Here is a 24,255-nt window from a genome sequence, read left to right on the forward strand (position 1 = left end):
AAAGCAAATAACCAGTAACCCAATCACTCACAGATAACTACTGTCAACAGAGTATTTTCTTTTGCTCCTTTTTCTATGCATAAATATTCTTTGAAAACATGATTTCTCTGGTTGAGTGACATGTCTTCATACGAATGTACCATGATTTATGGGACCATCCCCCTGATGGAGAACGGTTTATTGATCTTTTCTGTATTGTTTGTTGATGTTTCCATACTGAATTGTGAATACCTTTAACTTGTTTTCACATTATGGTGGGAAAGCTGGCCCAGGCATACAGAACTCACCTACTCTTCCCATGGAAAGATTAGGAAACAAGAAAATTGCATAAGAAAATACTGAGAACTTGTAGGAACTTGATAAACATCTTCATGTATACAGAGTTTTCTAGTTGTACCTTATAATTTAATGTGCAATTAATAAAAAGCTATATAATATTTAGGTCCAATAGTGACAAGGCAATAGGTTTTGACTTAAGAGCAGAGGATTATGGTAAATATGCATAGAAGAAGCCAAATAACAGTTTAAGGACTTTTGGCACATTAAATATGTAGAATAAGAAATTATCCCCCTCCCCCTCTTAAGATTTGGCTATCAGTTATCATTAAAATCAATTATTGTTATAAATCTATGATTCTCAATCATGTTGGAGGTATGACATTAGTTAGATTTAATAAAAATCTTCATGCCTTCCCTTATGGAAATCGTTTACAGATACAAGGACTATTTCCGTGAGCCTATAAGTAGTAAGGAGTATGAGTATGAAATGAATTCAAATTACATTTATTATTATCATTTTGGAAACTCCTTAAGGAAATAGAAAATGTCCTAGTAGATTGCCAAAAACAACAAAAAGTGACTGGGAGTAGAGAGTAAAGATCACTATTATAATTAATTAATATGATCCAGAATCATAAATATTATTTGGATAATTAAGTAAGACTGAAAAAGAAAGTTAACAAAATAAACCTATTTCAAAATAGTGACTGCTTTTTTCCGCCAATTCTTCCTCGTGAGTCAGATATATTAAATATATTTTGACTTTATGTTAGGATTTAATAACATATTTTTATAGATTTAAAAACTCATCTCGTTCATTCTAAACTGAGGAAACCAATCATTTTTGCCGTTGTTGTGAAATACCAGCCATGCCAAGGCAGATTTCTTCCTTCTCGATGCATTTGCAATCTTATAAAGACTTCTGGTGACTCAGAAAATCCCATGCATCAATTTTCCAAATTGGATTTTATTTGATTAAAAATAAATTTAAATCAAACAGAGCCTTTGGTGTGCTTCTGAGAATTCCCATGTCAGGAGTTGGCAAGGAGCACCCATGTGTAGGTGTATGTGTGCGCACTAATACTGTATGAGCATTTAGGACCTTATTTGAAAAGTTCTTTCCTGGAAGAAGAGTAAAGGGTACCGTTTTGGAATGCAGCCTGCCATATCCAGCTCTGCTTCAGAGGAAAAGAAAGGAGGGTGGATAGACAGGAACAAAGTCCCCAGTTTAAAAATTAAAGAAATGGGCTCCCCAGACTTGTTATCCTGAGATATTCATTAACTGAAATTATTTGTTTCTGCATAGCCCTTCTTCGGTAAAGGAGAAGGGAGGAAAACAAGTATTCTCATAGCACAAATAATGCATTTTTCTAAATTATGCTGACTCCCTCGTCCAGGCCAGCTTACCCTGACTGCCATCAGCTGGAGGCAGTGACCATGTTTTTCTGTTTATAGACAAAATTGACCAAACGAATGCAGAATCTGCTTTTGGTTAGTGAAAGAGAAGGACAGACCTAGATAGGTAATAAACATCTGGGTCACTTTAAGTAAATAATGAGTCTTGGAGATGAACAGAGAAAGAGAAGAAGGGGACGGACCCCTTCCAAGAAGCTCACGTTGTTATCTAGAGGAAGTCTCTAAGCCTTGTCAGAAACTTGGAATTTGTCCCCCTCAAACCGTCCTTAAAACTCAGCTGAAAGCTGCCTGGCTGTGACTCACCTTCCTGGCCCCCCCAGACGCTGTCGGGCTCTGTCTCCTGTGATGCTCGCTTTCTGTCCCTTCCACCAGTCTGGCACTTAGGGCTGTTCAGCTTTAGTGTGTCTGCTTTTTATTCCTCCAACTGGACAGTAAGTTTCTTGAGGGTAGGAACCAGGTCTTCTGCTTCTCGCCACCACCTGCCATCTCCCACACACTGTCAGCCTGTTTAATTAGTTCCTGTGTCTTGGGCAAGGAAACTATCATCTGCAGGTAGCACCTATGCCTTTGCACTTAGGAGAGGAAGAAGCCAAATGTCAACGGAACTATCCAGACAATCCCCTGGGGAAGACGGTGTGCTCTACACCACCAAAAACACAACTCTCGCCTTCTAAAGGGAGGAACTAGCCTTTCTGTAATGGGAAAGGTATTCCACAATTCAAAGCATAACTGATGCTGTATTAAAATGATTCAAAAATAAATAAATAAATACAGTGATTCAAAATCAGACCTGTTTAGATTACCTGTACTTTGATTCTGGTGGTCCTTTCAACTGTTGTTCCTTGAAATACACTGAAGCATATACTCACCGTACAGGACAATGTTTTTTTTTCTTGCGGCATTCAGTAGCTGCAGCCTATGTTTTTCCCTCTTTTGCACTATAGTTTATATTTATGATAGCAGCATAGTAAAATATATTCAAACTGTCATAGCCAAAATAGTGCTAGATTCTGAATGCATATTAAGCTGGAACTTGAGGAACAGGATTATGTTGTTTCTGAAACATTGAACTCTGAGGGGAGAAATATTCATTCCTGCCAGTGTGTCTCCAAACATTTTACATCTTCAAGGAGGTGTGGATCGGCTATGTTCTAAGTATGGGAGGCCAGAGTATAGCTGCGGTGACCTGGGATACCCTGGAGGATCCAGAGACAGTAATGAATAAAGCCATTTGGAGTGATCAGTGCCCTTTGATTATCCTGCATTCGGCAAAGCAGATGGGTTACCCATTCTCTGGGGAAAATATGAAGAGAAATTCTGAAAAATCCCTAATTTGCCTGATTTACATGGAAATTATAAGTCTTACTTGCACAGAGCTGTTCAATAGGATATAATGGGAAAATTAAGAATTTCTAAAATGTTTATATGTGGTCTTAACAAATCCACGTGAATGAAATTATCTGGCAGTGTTTCCATTTCCAGAGGAATTGGGTTTGAAATGTAAAATTTGTGTTCAGTCATAAGAACCTTCTGGAAGCAAACTCCAGAAGTCAATCTGAGAAATACCTTTGTGGAAGGTCAAGCAATGCTCACGGGAAATCATCCACAGCCTCTCCTACAAACGTGAGAAGCCAGGCCTTCAGCATTAAGGTGACTCCCACATGATATAAGGATATTTCCCTCACATTTAGGATATTTCTGTCACTTTTAAAAGTATAACTTTTCATCTGAAATAAATTGAGAGGTCGGACAAGATAATTACAAAGAGAAGCTATGAAGTCTTCCATGAAATTTTCTGTCAATCAAGTAGTCCATTGTTTTGTGCAAGAATTGATTTTTTTCTGAAAATATTATATATAGTGCTTAGTCTGTGCTGGGGCAGAGGATTTGGGATTTTCTACAATTTTTAAAACTGAAAATAAACTTTAGAAATTAAACTTTTATTAGAGATGTTGCTGAATTCAAAAATACATTAGGTTTCAACACTGTGAAATTTTTTAACTGAGCAGCAGTTTTTCTGACATAGGAATAATCTTCTTGAACAAAAATAGATGTATATGCATACAACAATATCTGTTTGTTCTTTTGGTGAAAATACAGTAAGAATGTTTTTGACCCAAGACTACTGAAGAAATTCTTAAAAAGGATTACAAAACATCTTTTAAGTTACAAAAAGTTAAAGAAATGCTAGGATGATCATTATGTTGGCCTTGCCATCTACAGATATAATTGTCACACAAAATTTGTAAAGTCACATGCTGGTACACCGTCAGTAGCAGAAATTGAAACAGCATGCCTAACTAGAAAACTTGAACCTCATATGAAAGATAGGAGAATGCCCAAAGGGAGGCAAAATATATCCATTTTAAAATTATTATTTTTTGCTTGAGTTGATCTGAAAATAAAAAGGAGAAATAAAAGAAATATTAGTATGTCGCCATGTAGAACTTCCCATTTTTGAAAGCAGAAACTCCCAACCAGTCACAATTGATGAAGCAAAAGATGTTAACAAGAAGATGGGATTTAATTCTACTTAATTTTATTCAATTCAATAGACACATTTTTAGGTATTGAAAGGCAAGTGTGGAAATATTATCAAGAAGAGCTTGCATTAAGGATTTGGTATTTCTTGGGGCATTTTAGAAATTAGCAAGTTGTCGAGGGGGAAGCTAAGTTTAACAAGCCAAAGACTGAGTTAGCCAATGGTGAAGGGAAGAGGGACAATATAATATAGGCTCTTTCACAGCTTCTACAGAGAGACAGGCCAGAGGAGTCACAGTGAGGGGGCACTGCTGTGTTCTTCCACACACATTCACCTGTGTACCTGAGGTTTTCTGTCATTCTAGAACTTGTTACTGCTGCATGGGAGAAGGAAGGAAGGAAGAAAGGGAAGGAGGGAGAGAAAGAGGGAGGGGAGGAAGGAATGAGAGAGAGAGGAGGGAAGGAAGGAGAGAGGGAAGAAAAGCAAGATAAAGATGATTTGACACTTCCAGAAGTTGGAGAAAAACTCTTGCCCCCATATAATTAGCGGTTGATATTGGAACAATGAAGAGGTTCTAACTCGCAGCATGATATAAACAAGCTAGCATCACACACCTGCAGAGTACTAGCATTCGGTAGAACACTCAGGTGTTTCATTCACCTCACTCTAGACCGTCCCCCCCCCCACCCCCCCCACCCCACCCCCGGCAATAGGCTCACAAATCCCATTTCCCCTTAATAAGCAAGGTCCCCACTAAAGTGGCTGACTTGGTCTTGTCATTGGCCCCATCTTCATGTCACAGTTGCTGCTTGATTAACTAGCTGATTAACCAGAATATTTATCACATTCTTATATTATGATTCATCTCCCCTATTTTTTATCCACAATATCACTTGTCCCAAATTACATGTGAAAATTAATATACTTATATATTGGTCCAAAAGTCGTCTTCCTTCAAGTTTCTAAAACACTTAGGCTAATGAGGGAAATCGTTATAATCTGAATAAAAACAAAATCAAATGGACACGTTATAACTATTTCTTTTGATTAGGTAATTTTGAAATAAAAATGTAACTGTAGACATTTCCTCCTTTTTTTCTCTTCTTTTCTATTTGCCACCACAGGATTAGCAGAAAATATATAGTCTGGGTCACCAAGTAGATATTTGGCTTAGACCAGCCAAGAGCAGGGTCGTAGGGACAGCTGCAGTGAAATGAGGGGGGTCTTGAGGGACATGTGGCTTCAGAGCCTTGGGGGACACCTTGGGGGAATCAATTAAAATCTCTCCCTTAGCTGGCTCATGGTAAAATGGGCACAAATCTGTCCACAACATGAGGATCCAATATAACCAGGAACGTTAGAAAAGCACTCCAAACAGAGCTTGGCACAAAGCAGCAGTTAATAAACTGTTCATGGATTTTCTTTAATAAGCCACTTAATGAATGATTTCTCTGACCCTGGGCAATGCTGGCCTGGACAAACTGCTGATACACTGGCAGCCTTGTGTATAAATAACCACCAACAAATGAGAAAAAAACAAAAGCAACAACCCACATGAGTCCGGAAAGGACGCAGGGTTGTCTCTGAAAGTGGCCCCTGAATCGGTGATAAACACTGTCGTCCCTCAGATGACTTTGTCCTGTTCTGAGCATCTTCCCACCCTAGTATTTCGTTACAGTTGATGGGCTCTCTTGCTGCACACCAAGCATTCAGGGTAAACACAGCTCATGCGACACTCCAAGTCTTGGGGGGTAAGAATGCGTGTCTCCGCTTGCCTGCAGGGCCTGCGAGAGACAGCTTGACACGGGCATCCTTTGGCCTTCTCACCGCCCCTGCGAACCCAGCCCTGATAAATAAGCTAGCTAATTGAATTAATAAACAACTCTTTCTTTCTCTTTCTTTTTTTTTTACAGCCAGCTGGCGTGCAATCAAAATGTGTGATAAATTATCTGTCACTGCTTTAACCACAGCAGGGGAAAGTGGAAAAATTAGCCACTCCAACCCTTTCTTGCTGCTCCCAACCCTCCTGCTCAGTTTGCTTAGCTATAGGGATTTTCCCCCCTCCCCGGTCTTCTCACTTTGGCAGAGGTCCAGGACAGAGTCGCTCTGGGTGGAGAAACGTATGTGGCTGCCCTGATGATGGATCCGTAAGCCCCAGCCCTGTGGTGGGATGCTAAAATTCCGCGCCGGCCTGTGGGAAAGTAAGATTTGTGTGCTGCCCTGGCAGGGAAGGTTCGATTATGAGCCTGTGGTTTAAGCCCACAAGATTCTCGTTAAGGGAGGGGGGTGTGACGTGGTTCACGAGCAAGTGTTCTGATGTCTGCTTTTTCTTGCCCCACCTCTAATGCCAAACAGCTTTTGGGCCTTTCTGGAATGAATGCTCGCCAGAGTCATAGATGGCAGCCTGATGCACAGTTCTACTTTTCACCCATTTTTGCACCTTAGCCACTTTTCTGTGGTGTCCCCTTCCACCTTCTTTCCTTTGTGTCCCAAGACCTGATTTCAAGTCACTGTTGTTAAAGGTATTGATTTTTACAAGCTGTTCTTCAAGATCGTTCACCAGAATCATGCAACCTATGAAAGATTCTGTACAATCGAAGGAGACTTTTCTTTCATTTTTCTGCTGGTCCCCAGGGCAGTTTCTCAAAGTCAGAAAAATAAACAGTCACCGTCAGGTTCAATCCGTGTGTAGACATGGTTAGGCTTTCCTGTGTCGTCTCATTCTGTCGTGTGGAGACCTCCTGGGGTTCACCCTAGCCGGGAAGCATCTGGATTGTATATCCCAGTTTAACACCATAATTCTCTTAAAGGTGCTTTCATTTTAGGATGTTACCTTGTGTAATAATATACAAATCATCTGCAGGGAATGGTCTGGAACTGGCAACAGATGTAGGCTGGGTGAATGCAGGGGTTCTTGATCTGTTTGATTCATGGGCTTCCAAACCCCTAGAGCTTTTTCCAGAGCATATGTGCTTTATTGTCTATATAGAGCAGAATCTTAATCCACTACCCTTAAATGGGACGGTGTGGAGATGGGATAAAGTGATGGCTATTTTTTTTATCTTTCCGGAAAACAGAGTTCTTTGGGTAAACTTCACGTAATTCGTAAAGTCAGATGTTGGCCATTACCAAGCAAAAATGGGACCCACGCTCCTTGTTGATATTTGATTATATTCTTATACTAGAATGTTCACTACAGGTCTGTTTGCTGCTTTCATTGGCATTTTCAGTCCTGGCTGTGCTAGGCCTCTCTGCAGATCCAACAGCTTCTTAATGGGAATGAGGGTGGGGCCGTGGAAAGAGGAATTAAAGTAATTCTGAACAACAATGTGAAGTATTGTGCTTGTGAAACTCCAGGACATTCACACCTCTGTGGAACAGTAAGTGGCTGCCCTGAAGAATGCACTTGAACTCCGAGAGACAGAATCCAAAAATTCCAACAAGGATCCTGTTTAAAGGGCCATAGGAAAATCTCAGAGCAGACTTTTGCATTATTTTGGGGACCTGGTCATGTGCCATGGTACCTTTCCCCTCCCCTTTTTTCCTTCTTCATCCTACACACACACACAAGCCTCGTGCTTTGTTCTGTTTCCTTGGTCCTGAAGCAGATCTGACGGTGTAGGGAGACAGATTGTGATAGTTTCAAGGGAGAATCTTAGTGATAGCGTCAGAAGGCTGACAGAGGAGACAGCCAACTTGTATGAAGCTTCGTGACTGTCCGTTTTACATGCCTTGCCTCCAGCCCTTTCAAAGAGAATGATCAACATGAAACAGAAAATTCAAACTTAAATTTTGCTTTGCTTTACTTTACAGAAGATCTGAGAGGAGAAAGGAAGTAAGGGAGAGAGGAAGTTATGTAGATACTTTGATTTCCATATTTCCAGGCCTCCTCTTAAAATTCTTTATAGACAGAAGGTAGGATGGGGTGGGAGGGAAGTCCCCCTCCCCACCTTTATTGACTAAATAAATGGTGAGTCTATCTACTAAAAAGGTTATGAGAATGTTTATTGGAATCTCTGGATTTGGGTTGATTACTTGAAAGTAGAAGTGTTAAATTCACTACCTAATGCAGAGCCCACTGTCATTACTTTTCTGCAGGCAAGTGGAATATAATACCTCTCTTCCCACTGCACAGGCCAAATTGCATGTGCAAACCTATAAGTTACCGAGAAGAAAATGCCAGGCCTGAAGCTTTATGTAATTCCCTTCAAAGACCTTCATAGGGCTGGAATTATTTGGAAGATAACAGAATATAATCCAATAACCACTTTAGGAAGCCAGAGGAAGAAAGCTGAGACAAGTACCCCAGCTGCCATTGGTAAAGGAGAGTATGATTACGCCCTTGATAACACTCCCCAAAAGGTGTTGGGATCTGCCTTTTACTCCTAGGTTGGCAGATCCTACCAGGAGTACCCGTATCCAGCTGAGGAGATGCAGGTGTCTATGGACTTAACAAACTGTGCCCCTCCGTTCCGCCATGGCACAGTGGCTGACACTGTCTCTGTGGCTCCTGAAAAGAAGTAGCCCAGCCTCAGAACACATTGACTCAGTACCACAGAAAATACACAGCACATGGACTGTTAGCATTTTCAGATGTCATCTCTGTTTCTTATTTAACGTTCAAGATGCAGCTGAGTCCTGGATTAGTCTCCAGGGTAGGAGAGGAAGCCTGGACTGGTGGTCAAGAGGCCTGGGTTCTAATTTGCCTTCAACCTTGAGTTTGTCATGTGATCACAATGGCCTTTAATCTCGCTGACCCTCAGCTTTTTAATCTGTGAAATATATCTTAATAAATAAATTTTAATGTATGTTTTGGTCTGGGGGGGCTCCAAAACTCTCCCAGTTATTAGAGTCTATGGTTATATAAAACTAAATTCTCAGTGTTGTCATGATCACTGCTTTTTGTGAGCCAGAGTGAGTTGATGAATTTCATTAAGGTCAGAGAGGAAATGTCACACAGAAGATATTTTATTTACTTGGATTCTGGTACCAGCCCGTTTTAATACTCACATCACAGTGGTCTTGTGGTGTCCCCCTCAAAGTAATAAAATAAATAACTGATTGATAAATGTCATTTAGTCTTGGTTTAGTTAACCTGGCAGTCAGGTTAAAGCAGGTTTTCTTAACCTTGGCATTATTGACATTTTGGGCTAGATAATTCTTTGTTGTGAGGGACTCTCCTGTGCATCATAGAATGTTTAGTACATCTCTGGTCTCTACTCACTAGATGCCAGAGCATCCCCCTCCAAGTTGTGACAATCAAAAATGTCTCCAGATATTGCCAAGTGTCCCCCGGGGGCAAAATCGCCCTCATTTGAAAACCACTGGGTTAAGCCACGACTAAAAGTCCAAGTTTAGGTCAGGGTTAGCTACATATATTTGATATGCTGCAATCTAAAACTGCTAGTTAGCCCCAGAGCACCAGCAGTATCTATTTAATTCAGGTTAGAGCAATTTAACCTTGATCTAAAATCTTACTAGAAATAACCCATTTAATCTATGTGTCACAGCACCTCACAACAATGGAATCTACTAGATTTCAAGCTTTTTGGAAATGGGCAGAATCGTCTTTGTATTTCTTTCTGTGCACAGAGTAAATGCTCATCAAATGTGTGTTGAAAGAATGAACAGCTTCCCCACAAAACACCAGGGGAATGCAGAATGAGGAGCCGCCATGCTCAGCCAGTCATTCTGGGTGATCTTTATTCTACAGGAGGAAATGAAGCAAGTGTTTGCCAGTTGGAAGGGTAGAAGGAATCTTTGGGAGGGTGGCTGCCATTACCCTAGCTGAAATGGAGCCAGGTTAAAACCCTCTTCTGGTTAAAAAAAAAAAGGGGAGGGTCATGGAACATTTAATGACCAGCCACAGTGCATCAAAGCCCAAGCTGTGTACATCACTCATGCTCCCCAAGAGCATATAAGAGTGAAAGATTCAGTTGCTTTAAGTCTGCTGTATTCCTAAATTGGCATATATTTTGGCAGCACGGGATGTGGAAATCTCAGATGTGCATCTGACATATTAATCTCCCTAAAATGGTAGCCTCACTGTTTTTCCTAATGTACTTGAAGAGTATGACTTTAAAGTGCATTTGAAATGTCTCACTCGGTTGTCCTGACAACCTTCTTCTCAGAATAAACAGAATCTACCTATATGTGTCACTAGAGATGCGAGCACCGCATTGCGTTTGTTTTCACGTTTGATGTTTTATATGTATTTTTTGAACCAGCCTTGAAACTTAAAACAATGTTAATCTAAATTCACAAATCATTTAATGCAATTGTTAGGTCTGATTCATGAGCTTTGTGGATTTCAGCTGATATTGTTTTGTAATTATTAAGTTCTGAAATGATCACAATTTACTTAACATGAGGATGTTTGCCTCTCACCTGGGTAGTTATTGTCATGTAGAAGAAATCACCCAGGCTGGTCTGCGCCCTATCTTCCAGCCCCATCTCCACACGTCACTGGGGTGTCTCCATTTTAAAATAGGTCCATCTTCCTAACAGATCCTTTCACTGAGTTCAAATGGCAAGTGCTTTGAAAACACCACACCCTATTAGCTCTGGGTAAAAGGTCCTCTGTTGTGGTATCCTTTTGATAATATAATTGACAATTGATGTTACAGAGATCTGAATTCTGAGATTGAAACTAAGCAAAGAGCAGTGGAATGGAAAGAGAGTGAGTTTGGAGGTCTTCCATCTCTGCATATGAAACCAAGGCCCAAAATTAGGATTCAAAGAGAAGTGTAACTGTTATTTCAGAAGATAGATTAATATAGTAATAAGTACCAGTGTAATCAGCATGAATCATGAATACACACTCCTAGAGTCCCTGATTTTTATCCTGCAATACACACTCTAAGTGAAAAATGGAGACTAGTTAAAAATTTTAAAACCTAGGATGATAGAATGAAGACATGCCCCCTTTCCATCCACTTTCCCTCTGTCCACACTTCCCTAGTCTTCCACCCAAGAACACCAAGGGAAGCAATGTCGTGTACCCAGATTGAATTTAAGATTTTGGATAGAATGAACAAAAACAAACTTAGATGTATTTTCTCTTGTTGGAATCTGATTTAAAGACTTTCTTTCTCCCTAGAGAAAATAGTTGGGGTTTGTTGAAGAAGAGTAAAATATTTATTTCCTTGTTTGTTTACAAATTGAATTTTAATACATATCCCTCCTACGTCTAGAAAGAATTTTGAGCTACAATAATACAATCAATGCAGTACATTTAAAAAAAAATAGTCCTCCTCTAAATAGCAGATTTTACCAAACTGTAATAAGTTGAGCATTTGACTACTGACAGTTGTCCTTTTTGGCAAAGCATACAATGTGTGATGTCCCACCAAGGAAGCTAATAATGATATGCTTCCCGTAGTAAATGGCTTTTGGAAAGAAATCAAAGGGTACTTTCAAGCAGAAGAAAAGAAAGAAAGGGAAAAAAGTAGCAGGCACTGAAATGGTACCAAGAAAAACAATCTATCTCCTACTTTAAAAAGATTCGTACTCGATGGGCTGGATCCCAGCCGTTGGACCAGAACTGAGTGGTGAGCTCACTTAACTTGAACATGTTGGAGAAAATGTCTCAATCCATACCCAGAGCTGCAACATCTTCCTTGCAGGAGAAGTGGTCTGTAAATGCAGGTGGCCCTTCGCCTAGCCAGCTGGGCTTCCCCTCTGTGAAGTCTGCAGCCCCAAATATGTTCTTTAAAGAGAGGCCATTCTGAAAGTCAGGCTAGATGCTGGGTGGAATGTGTCACAGAAATGGGAGAACAACTCCCCATTGCTAGAACTGCCATCACTATTTCCACTTGGCTTAGTGGTTGACACATTTGGTTAACCATTTCGTTAGCCTCTGGTTAACCACTCATGGTTAGAAAACCTTACAGAAGTGGGAACTTTTCTTTATATAATGTGGATCATGTAAAAAACAACCCTACAGGATGCAATTCCTTCCTTATCTGCCACACCAAATCCAGACTCTCTCTTGCTGGCATATGGTGAAAGGAAGAAACCACTTGATAACACCCTTTAGTGATTAATTTATCTGAAACTAGGGTGGAGTGGACAATTCTCTAAAAAAGGGAATTGAGGTTGTTTTGAATTTGGAATACTTTGACTCAACCTTGTATCCACTTCTGTTTTACAATGATTCTGCCTTATCGTTGTAAATTAATAAATACAAATATCAGAGCCCTTGGGTAGAGCAGGTCTTCCACCTCTACCTAGAGCTGGCTTGCTTTCCCTCCTGCTACTCTCCTCTACATCTTCTTCCTTCCCTCTGTCCTTTGGCTTCTTTCCTTCCTTCTTGCCTTCACCATGCTCTTTATTATCTGCCGTCTTTCTTCTAGCCATGCCAGTTGTCAGGCTGCACCACAAAGAGCAACATCAGGTTCAAATCCCTTCTCTGTGCTGGCTCCCAAGCAGATGACTTAACATTTCTTCACAGGGATTTCCTACATCTCTAAAATATGGAGAATGGTCTTCATCACCTACTTCAGAGGCTTAATATCTGCAAAGTGCTTTGCTTTCTCTAGAAGGAAAGTACTGATTTAGGGCAAGCTACTATAGTATTGTCAGTCCCTGGTGAGCAGTTGCTTAAGAGAAATCTGGAGACAGAAAAGAAATTGCTTGAGCTGGAAAAGAAGACAGATCATGAAAATGATATCTTAAGCTTGTTAGAAGATAAATTCTTAGGCCGTTTTCAATTAATAAATCAACCAGAAAGCTTTCCATTTGGCATTTTTAGAATGGTACTTGGTTGTGACAATGTGATTTAAAGAGATAGTTCCCCATTCCCCGCTCCACCGCCCCCCATTACTTGTGTTTTAGGTGGTAAAATAGTAGATTTAGATCTCTGGTTCATTGACTTGTACACCATGGAAACAAAAGAAACAGAGATGTAAAAAGATAGCTTGGTGAGAGCCTGTAATTCCACTCTCAAAAATGTGCCAAATAGTTAATGTATTCTTTTTGGTCATACCTCCTGAAACACAAAGGAAAAACTTCAGAGAAAACTCTGAAACTAGAAAAGAGCATAGAATACCTGATATTCTTCAGTACCAGGTAATTAATGGAATTTTTTAAATGCGTGTGAGAACCAACATGAATTGGATGTACATCAGCTCAGAAAGAAATTGTTACTCATTTTTCGGTTGGAAATGCTCTGCACCATCATCTTCTTGGGCATAATTCAAAAGCTCTCCTTAAGGGTAACTTTCTACACACACACAAGCAGCCAGATTCTTCACAAATTATACATGGCTCCTCTTGGAAATGTGTTCAATGTAGACATGCAGGGAAAAAAAGAAAAGATTTTGTGTTTTGTTCTCGGTTCCCCAAGCACAGCTTTATTCATCCTGGTGTGGTTCGCCTGAAATACCAAAGATTGTGCTGTGATAGAATCTTTTATTAATGATGATGCTCCTTCATCCTGAGTCTCTCTCAGGTTTCTCCTGGTCCTCCCTGCTCAGTGAGACCAGGCAGTTCACAGATGGCATCATGGATTCTTGATATGCTGTTTATAGGTGTGCAGTTTGTGTTGTCAAAGGACTGCTGAGTTGAGCACCATATAATCCAGACCATTCACAGGCAGACCTGGAACTCTTCTGTAGCAAGACAGTAGAACCATCACAGCAAGTTGATTTGGCTGTTGGTCCAGTGACTTTGGACCACCAACTCTTGCAAAGCCCAAGAAAGGAAGTTAAGCAGCACTTAAGAATCAGAGTTTATTATAATCTCTCTCTCTCTCACCCTCTCTTCCTCCCTCCCCCTCCCCCCAACTCCCCTTCCTCCTCCCCTTTTCCCATATCAGTGTTGACACACTTTGTGGGACTCAGGCAGGGGTCACATCCAGAGGCAAAGGACAGTGTGGAGAACCAGAATATACCATTACCATTTTACCAAAGAGAAAAACAGAACTGGACACACGTAGAGCATGCTAGATAGACTTGGATAGAGATAGCAAGGGACAGGACAACTTATACTTCATACAATCTACTGCCCATAGTTAGAGAGAAACACCTGGAGACTTCTTCTTACTGTAATAAGTTGGAAGCTTCCTTGGCCAGAGACCTTATGTCTGTAACAGAGACACACATCTTGCCATCTCCCAACAACTGGAATAAAGCCAGAAGACAACAAGATAGAACAGCCATCTTGGACAAGTCTCCCCAGGACAAGGCAGAGGTGTGTCCAGGAAGGCCCTTCTTCCAATCCCCTGAGGGCCTTTTAGTCAGACTTTCAGATCCAGAAGTTTGAGCCTCTGAGTTACCGAGAGATGTCCTCTGGGGATAGGGCAATTGGAAGGGCAGGGCCCACTGAACACAGCTGCCCTCGGAAGGGCGTGGGGAAGGATCTGCTGGAGGACTGGGTGATGTGGCGGTGACTGGCTGCTCCACCCAAGAAGCACACTGCTAAGACCTGGGCCTCCTGCCTCAGGCATTATAGGGGCATTGTTCGTCATGATGGTGTGCATTAAAAAGGGTACAATTTATGTAGCTAAGGTTGACCACTGTCCATCTTGCTTGGGATGATGGGAAGTGTAGCAGTGAGGGAAATCCTGTCCATCACTATCCATTGTACCACTTTTTGCCAAATAATTAGGTCACCCCACTCAGGAAGGGTCCTGGGATGCACATGTAGAGTGAAGTTTGCTGTGGGAACTTGAACTCTGAATTTCCTGACTTCTGTGCAATTAAAATCCCAAACTTAATGTTGCATTAGCATGGATTTTCCATAGTGAGTTATAAATGCAAAGTTCTGTGTTTCATATGTATTTTTCTAACATATGTTACTGCCTATGTTTCTGATTAAAAGCTCGTCCAAAATAAAATAACAAAGGATTACTTTTTTCCAGTAGAACTTTCTTCTTCTATAAAAGCTGGAAATAAGCCCTCACCTAAAATTACCCAGGCTTGCAGGTGCTGGGTTTTGGGGGGTAAGTAGTGTTTGCCAGCAACACAAAGGGCATTATTCTCCCTGCAACCACCACTAGAAGGTGTTCTTTCTGTGGAGAAAATTATAGGCCAGCGCTTCAAAGACATTCCATGGTTAGGCACCACTCCTGGAGACTTAGAGGCGGCAGGCAGGCAGGCAATCAACAAATATTTATTCTAAGCCCGCTGTGTATTCAGCACCTTTAAAATTGCCAGGGAAACCAGCCAGGAGGATATGATATCTGCTAGAGCCAAGTTAGTGCCCAAGGTCATCCCACTGTGCTGAGGGAGCTCAGTGACCTGAAAGGAGCAGAGGACCCTAAAACTGTGACATGGTAGTATCTCACCTGGTTATGGGGATGTTGATAGAGTAAGAAAATGAGACCCAAGAAAAGGTTCTTTAACTAAAACTGATACTTGACAGGTGCCCCCACGCCCATCCTTTCCTTTTAGATCTCCCTTAACAGACACCCAGCCCCTATTCCCTACACAGACACTCACACACGCACACACACACACGCTACTGCCACCGGCATCACCATTGCCTCTGCCCAGAAATTGAACCCAACTGGATGGATCAATGCATCAGATATTTTTTTTTTAATAAACACTTTTTAGAAATAGACAAACACACCAAGAGGTGTGAATACAAGGATATTCATCATAGTGTTATTATAGAGGGGAAAAATGGTAACAGCATGTATGTTCATCAATTGAGAGTTGAGATACTCCCCTAGAGAAAATGCAACAGCTGTTTTACACGTGATGTTGAGATCTTTGGTGAGGCGAGGCAGAGAGGCAGGGGACATGGACTTGTATGGTGCACTTTATGGCCTGTGCAGAGGTGAACAGAACTCTGTTTCTCCTGCATTAAGTTCTCTGTTCTAGTTTTATTGATGCAGCTGAAAAGTCACATTAGCTGTTTTGACGTATGCATCACATGATGGTGCTTTACAGTCACATGAGATCCCTGCATCCTCTGTTATAGATATAATTGCCAAGCTACGTCGCCCCTAAGCTGCCTTTGGACAGTACTGATGTTTTTTGTGTTTTGTTTTGTTTTGTTTCTGTTGACCAAGCATAAGATGTTACACTGATCCCCGTTAAATCCCTCTTATTAGATTCCTTGACGCTAGTCTGCCAAGATCTTTTTGGATACTGATTCTTCATCCAGTATATTTAACGCTCTCTGCTAGCTTTGTATCATAAGCAGTTGATGGCTATGGCTTTTGCATTTTCTCTTTAGTTCTGAGCCAGCTAGAAGATGATAGAGCTGTGGAAAAAGAGGGTGCTAATGTCTTGCAGAGGAGTCAGATTCCCTGAGACACATACTAAAAACCTGGCATTGACTGTAGCCATGCTGGGGCAAAATATCTTTTTGGCTTTTATTGTTCACAATACAATGTTTCGCTTAAGGTGACATCATAGTGAATATTAGTAATTCTCAGATGAAGTCAAGAGTTTCTATCTGCACCCTGTTAAAAGATAAGAGATTCTTATTTTGCTTTATTTTTAAAGTATTTTCGATTGACATAAAATTCATACAATATAAAATTAACCATTGTAGAGTGTACATTTCAGTGACATTTATTATATTGAAAATGTTGTGCAACTGTCACCTTTAACTAGTTCCAAAACATTTTCACCACCCCAAAAGGAAACCCTGTACCCATTTACCTGTCACTTCTCCTTCTCCCCTCCCCCCACCCCCTGGCAACCACTCATCTGTTTTCTCTGTTTATGGATTTACCTATTCTAGATATTTCATATAAATGGAATCGTACAACATGTGACCTTTTGTGTCTGGCTTCTTTCATTTAACATAATATTTTTGAGATTCATCTATGTTGTAGCATGTATCAGTACTTCATTTCTTTTTATGGATGAATAATATTTCATTGTGCTTTATTTTGAGTTTAAAAAATCTAAAGTAAAACAAATATATTTTAATGTTAGGAAAAAAAGTGTTTTTAATGTCTTGTTTTCTCATCTCTCATCCAAATCTAGTATTAACCTCCAGCCACAAAACAACTCCGCTCTGTCCCACTAATTAGTGTATATCTTTATGGTTTATACAGTTTCTTATCCCATTGTGTATCCCCATTTCATAGAGGAGGAATTTGAAGCTCAAGGTGACTGCCCAAGGTGGTGGAGCCAGCCCTTTTTTTTTTTTTTTTTCTGAGGGAGATCATCCCTGAGCTAACGTCCGTGCTAATCCTCCTCTTTTTGCTGAGGAAGACCGGCTCTGAGCTAACATCTATTGCCAATCCTCCTCCTTTTTTTTTTTTTTTCCCCAAAGCCCCAGTAGATAGTTGTATGTCATAGTTGCACATCCTTCTAGTTGCTGTATGTGGGACGCAGCCTCAGCATGGCCGGAGAAGCGGTGCATCGGGCCCGGGCTGCCAGTAGCGGAGCGCTCGCACTTAACCGCTAAGCCACCGGGCCAGCCCGGTGGAGCCAGCCTTTTAAACCAACACTTCTCACTCCCGGTCTTCTGTTCTTCTGAAGTTCTCTGAAACAATTACTTTTCTTTCTTCGTTTTGGACATTCATACAACTCACTTCTCCAATAGATGCCTCCCTCTTAGCAGACATCAACGCAGCTCCTTCCTCTGATGGAATAGGGAGCTCAGGACCCTGCCCTCATGTTGTTAGGTGGATTAAGGCTTGTAGAGCCAAGTGGTTTACTAATCTAAGGACCTAAAGCAGCCTTATAGTAGAATTAAGACTAGCTCCTGCTCTCAGAACAGCAGTTTGTTCTGAAGTTCATTCAAATGTACAGCCTCTTAAAATGCTCATCCTCCTGCTGAATTATAAAAGACAGCCACTGAGTCGAAGAGATGCAGGGACGTGGTATCTGAAACAAAATAATTCTGTAAATGTGCATTCATTAATTTCTTCATTTACTAAGAATAAATTGAAGGCTCACTCTTGCAGAACTGTAATTAATATATGATTTAGGTGTTAATATGAAAAAGGTTGGCAGGGAAATTGCTAAGATCTGTCTCTGGGGTCTGTTTGGCTTTTTAACCACCAAAATTTAATGTATCACCTAGCACTTGGGTCTGCTTTATCTCACTTTAGAAGTTATATTCACAAGTGGACAATGGAAGAGTGAAATCAAACACCAGATTCTTTTCCTTGCTTATATTAGAACAGCCGAAGTCCCACTTTCTGAGGTACCATCCTTATGAGATTTCCTTGCGCCGTTTTCCAATGGACTAGAGTATTGATTTATAATACAATTCCTTTGTGTTTCTTTACTAATTCCAGAATTTCTAATATCGTCAGAGTTCATACTTTTTAATGACAACATGACAGAGTATGAATGCTTTTTTCTTCTAGACCTTGTAGCGTCCTCCCCTTCCCAGATAATCTATCCTTCCAACCTAGTAGCCTCATGTGAAATTTTATTACCAAGCCAATATCTAAAGCAGAAGAATACTTAAATTGTGAAACCATCATCAGATCTGAGTTACATAGTGCAAGTTTTGAAAGGAGTATATTTTATTCCAAGTGATTAAGCCAGGTATGATTTTAGTAATCTTAATGATGATCCTGAAATAGGCGTGGATTTTAAGATCCACTGTGCTATCAGAGTTATATGATAATTCTCGATGGATATCCTGAAGCCCAGATTCACATCATTAAGACTATTTCTGTCTCGGCAAAATGAAGCTCCAAGTTTACGTAATTGTCCCGTGGCACCATGTGGCAATTCTCTTTTTGTTCATCTCTATCTCTCCTCAAATTTAGAGAGCATTTTGGGATCCAAACTGGCCAGGTGTAGTCATAAAATTCAGGGGACAAATATCAGTTACTTTTTACTAATTCAGAGACTTAATTACAGAAATCCTTGATACCTAGAGCAAGTCAGTAATCGTAGATATTGCAAGCACACCCCAGCGAAGGCTCTCGGTCTCACACCGTTGACCTTTGGGACCATTCAAAAGCCTGTATTGACGCCTCAGCTGATTGCTTATGTTTGGGGAGGAGAAAGAAAGAAGAAGTTACATTTTACATCAATATCTTGGGGAGGCCACTGATGGCAATTATTTTATATTCAAAAGGAAATATGAATACGGATTTTGTCCCGTTTTTATATAGGCCGCCTCTTACTTGTGGTCAACTCAGCAACGCTACATTTTGGTATTATCACATTCTATTCTGGAACACAACCCAACAGCCATTTTTAATTAAAACCTTTCTAGAAAGAATACTCCAACCTTCCCACCCCAACCCAACTGAATTTCAAATAATGCTTAACTCGCTTGGCTTTCAGTCTGTAAAGCATAAGCAATCAGCCGCACTGACGATGGAGTAGAAATGTTTTTACAGTTCCACGAATGTTTCTAATTGGCAAGAGTCAGTTGTTAATGGGAGATAAATTGCCTGGGGTGGGTGTGAGTGGGTGTGTCGTGCGTGTGTGCACGTGCGCGCTCATGCAGGCCCCCGTGCATGCACCCATGTGGCAGTAGTAATGTGAGCATGTACCTGGGCTTCACATGATGTGCTGTGATGCAAAACTGAGATTCAAGAGGGGCTGGGACCAGGCCATCATGGCAGCAGCCATGCACAGTATAGGATGAGGTAGATAGCTGGTTTCTTACCAGGACGCAGATCCCGGGCAGCAGGCCCACCCTCCCACTGGGAACAGTGAACAAGGAGCTTGTAAAATACACGGACCAAATGAAAATGACCCCTAATGACTGAAACCAGCTGTGTCAGGCTTCTCCCTGTCTCTCCTGATTTGCTCTCAAATAAATGGATGTGGTCGAGGACGATAGAAAGTAAACAGAATCATTTTTTCTTTCTTGCACTCCCACCTCAGTAATAGCCCTGGTTTTTATAGCTGAAAAATATATGTTTACTTGTTCATTAATTTCTCTGTCTCTCCTTTGCCTTTTCTTGGCATTGGGTAGAATGTTATTTAAAACAAGACACAGTTCAGCTTCAAAAAGAAAAATCATTCTGCAAAATACAGCTTGGACTCATTTACTGGTCATTTATCATCCCTAAGAGAGTGGGGTACAAATATCTATATTTGGTATATTTTAATGATTTACAGTGCAATGACTCTTGTTGGCACCGGGATACAGGGAAGCGGTAGACTCTTTAGGACTTTGAGAAGTGCCCCAAACTGTTTAGAAATGACATGGAGAATATTAAATGTGGCATATGCAGAGCAGCGCGATAATTATTTATCTTCATCGCTTTCCTTCAAAGATGACATAGGCTGATGCTTGGAGGGTGGACTCAACCCAAAGGCCTGAGATTCTCTAAGGGGTGCTTGAAAGTCTTCATTTCCACACTTGAGTGTATTTTTTCTCTCCAGCGCTTTGAAAAAGCTTCGGTTTCATGTGTCTCCCATTTCCTTTGGGTAGTGGGCAAATAATTATGTGCCTAACTCTATGCCCAATAAATATTTGTTGAGTGAATAAACAGTTAAATGGAATGTTATAAGCCTTACTAGTATTGTTGTCTTGATGTGAACCATGCAAGAATAGACTTGAAGCAATCAAGTAATTTCCTTTAACAGTACAAGCTAATTATTTGAGAGATGAAGATCTGGTGCATAGTATTTATTTGTCAGGCTCCATTTGCTCCTAATTAAAGGTGGAAAAGTTGTTTGTAGCATTGAAGGGATAACAGAGTGGCCCACTCCTAAACAGCTTTTCAATTGTTCATGCCACATTTTCAGGGAAAATACATCAAGATGAAGTTAATGCACATTTCTTTTGTTTATTTATGTTTTCTTCTTTCTGTTATCATTTTTTAGAGGGCAGGCAGGGTATGGAGCCAGCAGCTCTTTTGACAGTCAGTACTTTTACAGCCCATCTGCCTGCATGACTTCTGAAGTTGATTCCGCTGAGCTTGGTGAACTGATAAAATCATCCTCTCTTACAAATGCCACCTGCAGAGATCCAAGATGACAATGCAGCATCCTCATAATAAGCCTCAGAAATTTATTTCATTCATTCATTTCATTAAAACCTTTAGTGCCTTCCAAAAATATGAATTCGGTGCCTAATATGCACCAGGCTCTGCGCTAAAGCTGTGAATTTAACACTGAGCAAAATCTAGCGTGGTTCCTGCTGTCATGACGCTTACAATCTGGGATGGTTGGTGGCTAATTGAACAATTATACTTTAAAAATCATAACTACAAACTGAATTTTAAAAAGAGGAATATGCTTCTACTGGGACTTTGTAACAACAGGAATTGATTTAGACCAGGAGACCAGGGAGAATTTTACTAAAGAGGAGCTTAGAGCTGAGAGCTGTAGAATGTCTGGAGGAAGGGAAAAGCATTCTAGGCAAGAAAACTATCAAATGCAAAAGCCTGTGTGGCCTGAGTGGGAAGAGCAAGCGCTGACGGGAAGGCAGGGCCACACCCCGCCGTGCCTATGCATAGGTATATTAAGGGCTTTGACCTTCATCCTCTGAACATTAGAAAGACAGAAGGGCCGTATACCCAAGGGTTAGGAAGTAGGGGCAGGGAGAAGGGATATGTGGACCTTATCAGACCAGGGGGAAATTCAATATCTGTTCTCCACGAATATAACAAGGGAGGTGATTACGCTAAGCCCTGGATGATCCTTGGTTGCAGTTGAGCTTCCTAGAAATTCTTACCATTTGCCCTTCCCTCTGCCAAGTCTCAGAAAGAGTGTGTCTGGATCTCGAATTGGGTGCTGAGTAACCGGGGGCTAGGCCATGCAGCAATGGCATCTCATCTTGTCATTTTCTTCTAGGCCGTTCTCTCCTTTCTGCCTTTCCTTTTGATCATGGGGATGTGGCATAACAGTTTATTCCTGTTTTCAGCAAAGTGTACGTGTCATGCCTTCTGGCACCTTCTCTCTGATTTAAGAACAGGCTCTGGAGGCAGCACACCTCCACCCCTCTTTAATGGCGTGAGCTTGGGCACATGACTGAACCTCTCTTTTTGCCTTGCAGGGTTTCCTGAGGATTAGGTGAGCTACTACTTGTAAAATATAGAAAGAGGGGTGACACGTAGTAAGTGCTCAATTAATACCAGCCATTAAATATTTTTTACCATTAGCTGTTTTTACTGATATAGAAAGATGTTGAAGATATATTGTTAAAGTGAGAAAAAGCAAGATACAAAACTATACGTCATAAAAGGGCTTGCACAAGTATATTCTTATAAATGCTGAGGATATGTCTGAGGATTCATAGTGGTTACATCTGAGGAATGGGACTGGGCTTAGAGGGGAAGGGATAGGCAGGTGGCTTTTACTTTTTTGCCTCCTATTCTTGTAATAGTTGACTTTTTTTTATTACGCAGCTGTATATTTTTATAATAATGAAATTACAAAGATTAGTTTAGAAAGTCCATCAATACTATCCAATATGTCAATTTAAAAAAGAAAACATCATGATTTCACTATAATCTTTTTCACAATTTTCTTCACTCTTAAGTTTGGAGATATCATTTAGAAACTTTTGTTGGGTAAAGAAACATGTATCTAAAGTCCAGCAATTCATTCAGATTTTCACGTCTTTTGCTTATGTTATAATCAAATAAGAGCTTTTTCAATCACATGCTATTATGATCCCACTGCTATAAAATTATTCTACTTGTTTCTCCATCTCTGCAAATGCATATAGAGAGTTGTCCAGAATGCTTGTCACCCACCAAATGTAAACAATGCATTTGGTTCATTTGTTGCTGACTTCATTGTACTTTTAAGCATTACTTCAATTTTTATAATGAGCATTTTTATAAAAACAATGAAATCATTTCTAAAAATTGGAGATGAGGAGTATTAGTTCACTCTTCTGTTTAGTAGTAAACTCAACACGCAGCATCTAATCTTTCCCACGAATTCAGGAAGCTTAATTTCTTCGGGATTATCATGATGGAAGTCAGTAGCTGTTGTGTAGAAGATGTTGTGTAGAAAGAGGAGACAAGTGGGCTCAGTGGTTACTGAATCAGGATGTAGGAAGTGTTTTCAATGATTATCTAATATTAACATATAGTCTCCCAACCTCCCCTGCTTTTTTTTTTTTTTTAAACAAGTGGAGGCTCTTTATGTTTAACTAAAGATTTTGATGACTTGAACTGGTATTTATCAATTGTTCACTCTAACCGGTTGAGAAGCATCAATATTGTACAAGGCCGGAGTGTGGTTGCTTTGATCGTCATTTAAATACAACTTCCTTTTCACAGTGATTACATACCATTATCATCAATCAGATGAGAATACAAATCAGGGGAGAACTTTGAGTCTCCTAGTGAATACTTCATGAAGCCAAAGTGAGCTTGCCAACCAGACTCTCATCTCTGCAGAAGAAACATTTCCAAGAAGTAACTGTATTATACAGTACTTAGCACATTGTGCCCCTCAGGATATGATCATAATTGTCTGTGTATAAGAAAAAACAATATTGAAGAAACTGGGACTAAGCTGATTACCAACTGATTCTTTAAATCCGGGCCAGCAAATGATGGCCCGTGGGCCAAGTCTGGCCAGCTGCCTAATTTTGCACAACGCATGAGCTAAAAATGGTTTTTACTATTTTAAATGATTGAAAAAAAATCAAAAGTAGAATAGTGTTTCATGTCATGTGAAAATTATATGCAATTCATTCAGATTTCCTCTCCCTAAATAAAGTTACATTGGAACACAGCATGCTCATTTGTTTACATACTGTCACCAGCTGCTTTTGCACTAAAAGGGCAGAGTTGAGTAGTTGTGACAGACTGTAAGGCATGCAATGATGAAAATATTTACCCTCTGACTCTTTATAGAAAATGTGTGCTGACCCCTGCTTTAGATTCAGGTAGAAGTTATTCGTGTATGTATCTGTTTGCTTGTTAATGGATAATGCTTTTGTGTGAGAGTATACCTGGCCTGTTGGTGTGGCCATCAAAGAAGCTGTGGAAGTACAATCCTCCACGTTCTTCTACCTTCCTCACTTCCTTCCCAAAGTCAGAAGAAAGTGATTGTGTAAGAAAAATCAGATTATCAGGAAGGACGATGAGAAACGTCATGGTAACAAATGGAAGAGACCTACATATTGCCTCCAAAAGTTATGGATTTCTAATCTAATTTGAAGCCTTGAAATAACATTAGTACTGTTCCTGTATTCTAAAATTTGAAGTTATTTCCTCTTTG

The 24,255-nt window shown here is 40.4% G+C and overlaps 1 protein-coding gene across 2 annotated transcripts in view; it reads left to right on the forward strand.

The window, feature by feature from the left end:
- Positions 1-24,255, forward strand: part of CREB5 (cAMP responsive element binding protein 5) — a 390,112-nt gene that overhangs the window by 345,514 nt on the left and 20,343 nt on the right. The gene's annotated exons all lie outside the window — the stretch shown is intronic.

The sequence above is a fragment of the Diceros bicornis genome, chromosome 3 (assembly GCF_020826845.1).
Source record: "Diceros bicornis minor isolate mBicDic1 chromosome 3, mDicBic1.mat.cur, whole genome shotgun sequence".
In the NCBI taxonomy this organism is placed as follows: Eukaryota; Metazoa; Chordata; class Mammalia; order Perissodactyla; family Rhinocerotidae; genus Diceros; species Diceros bicornis.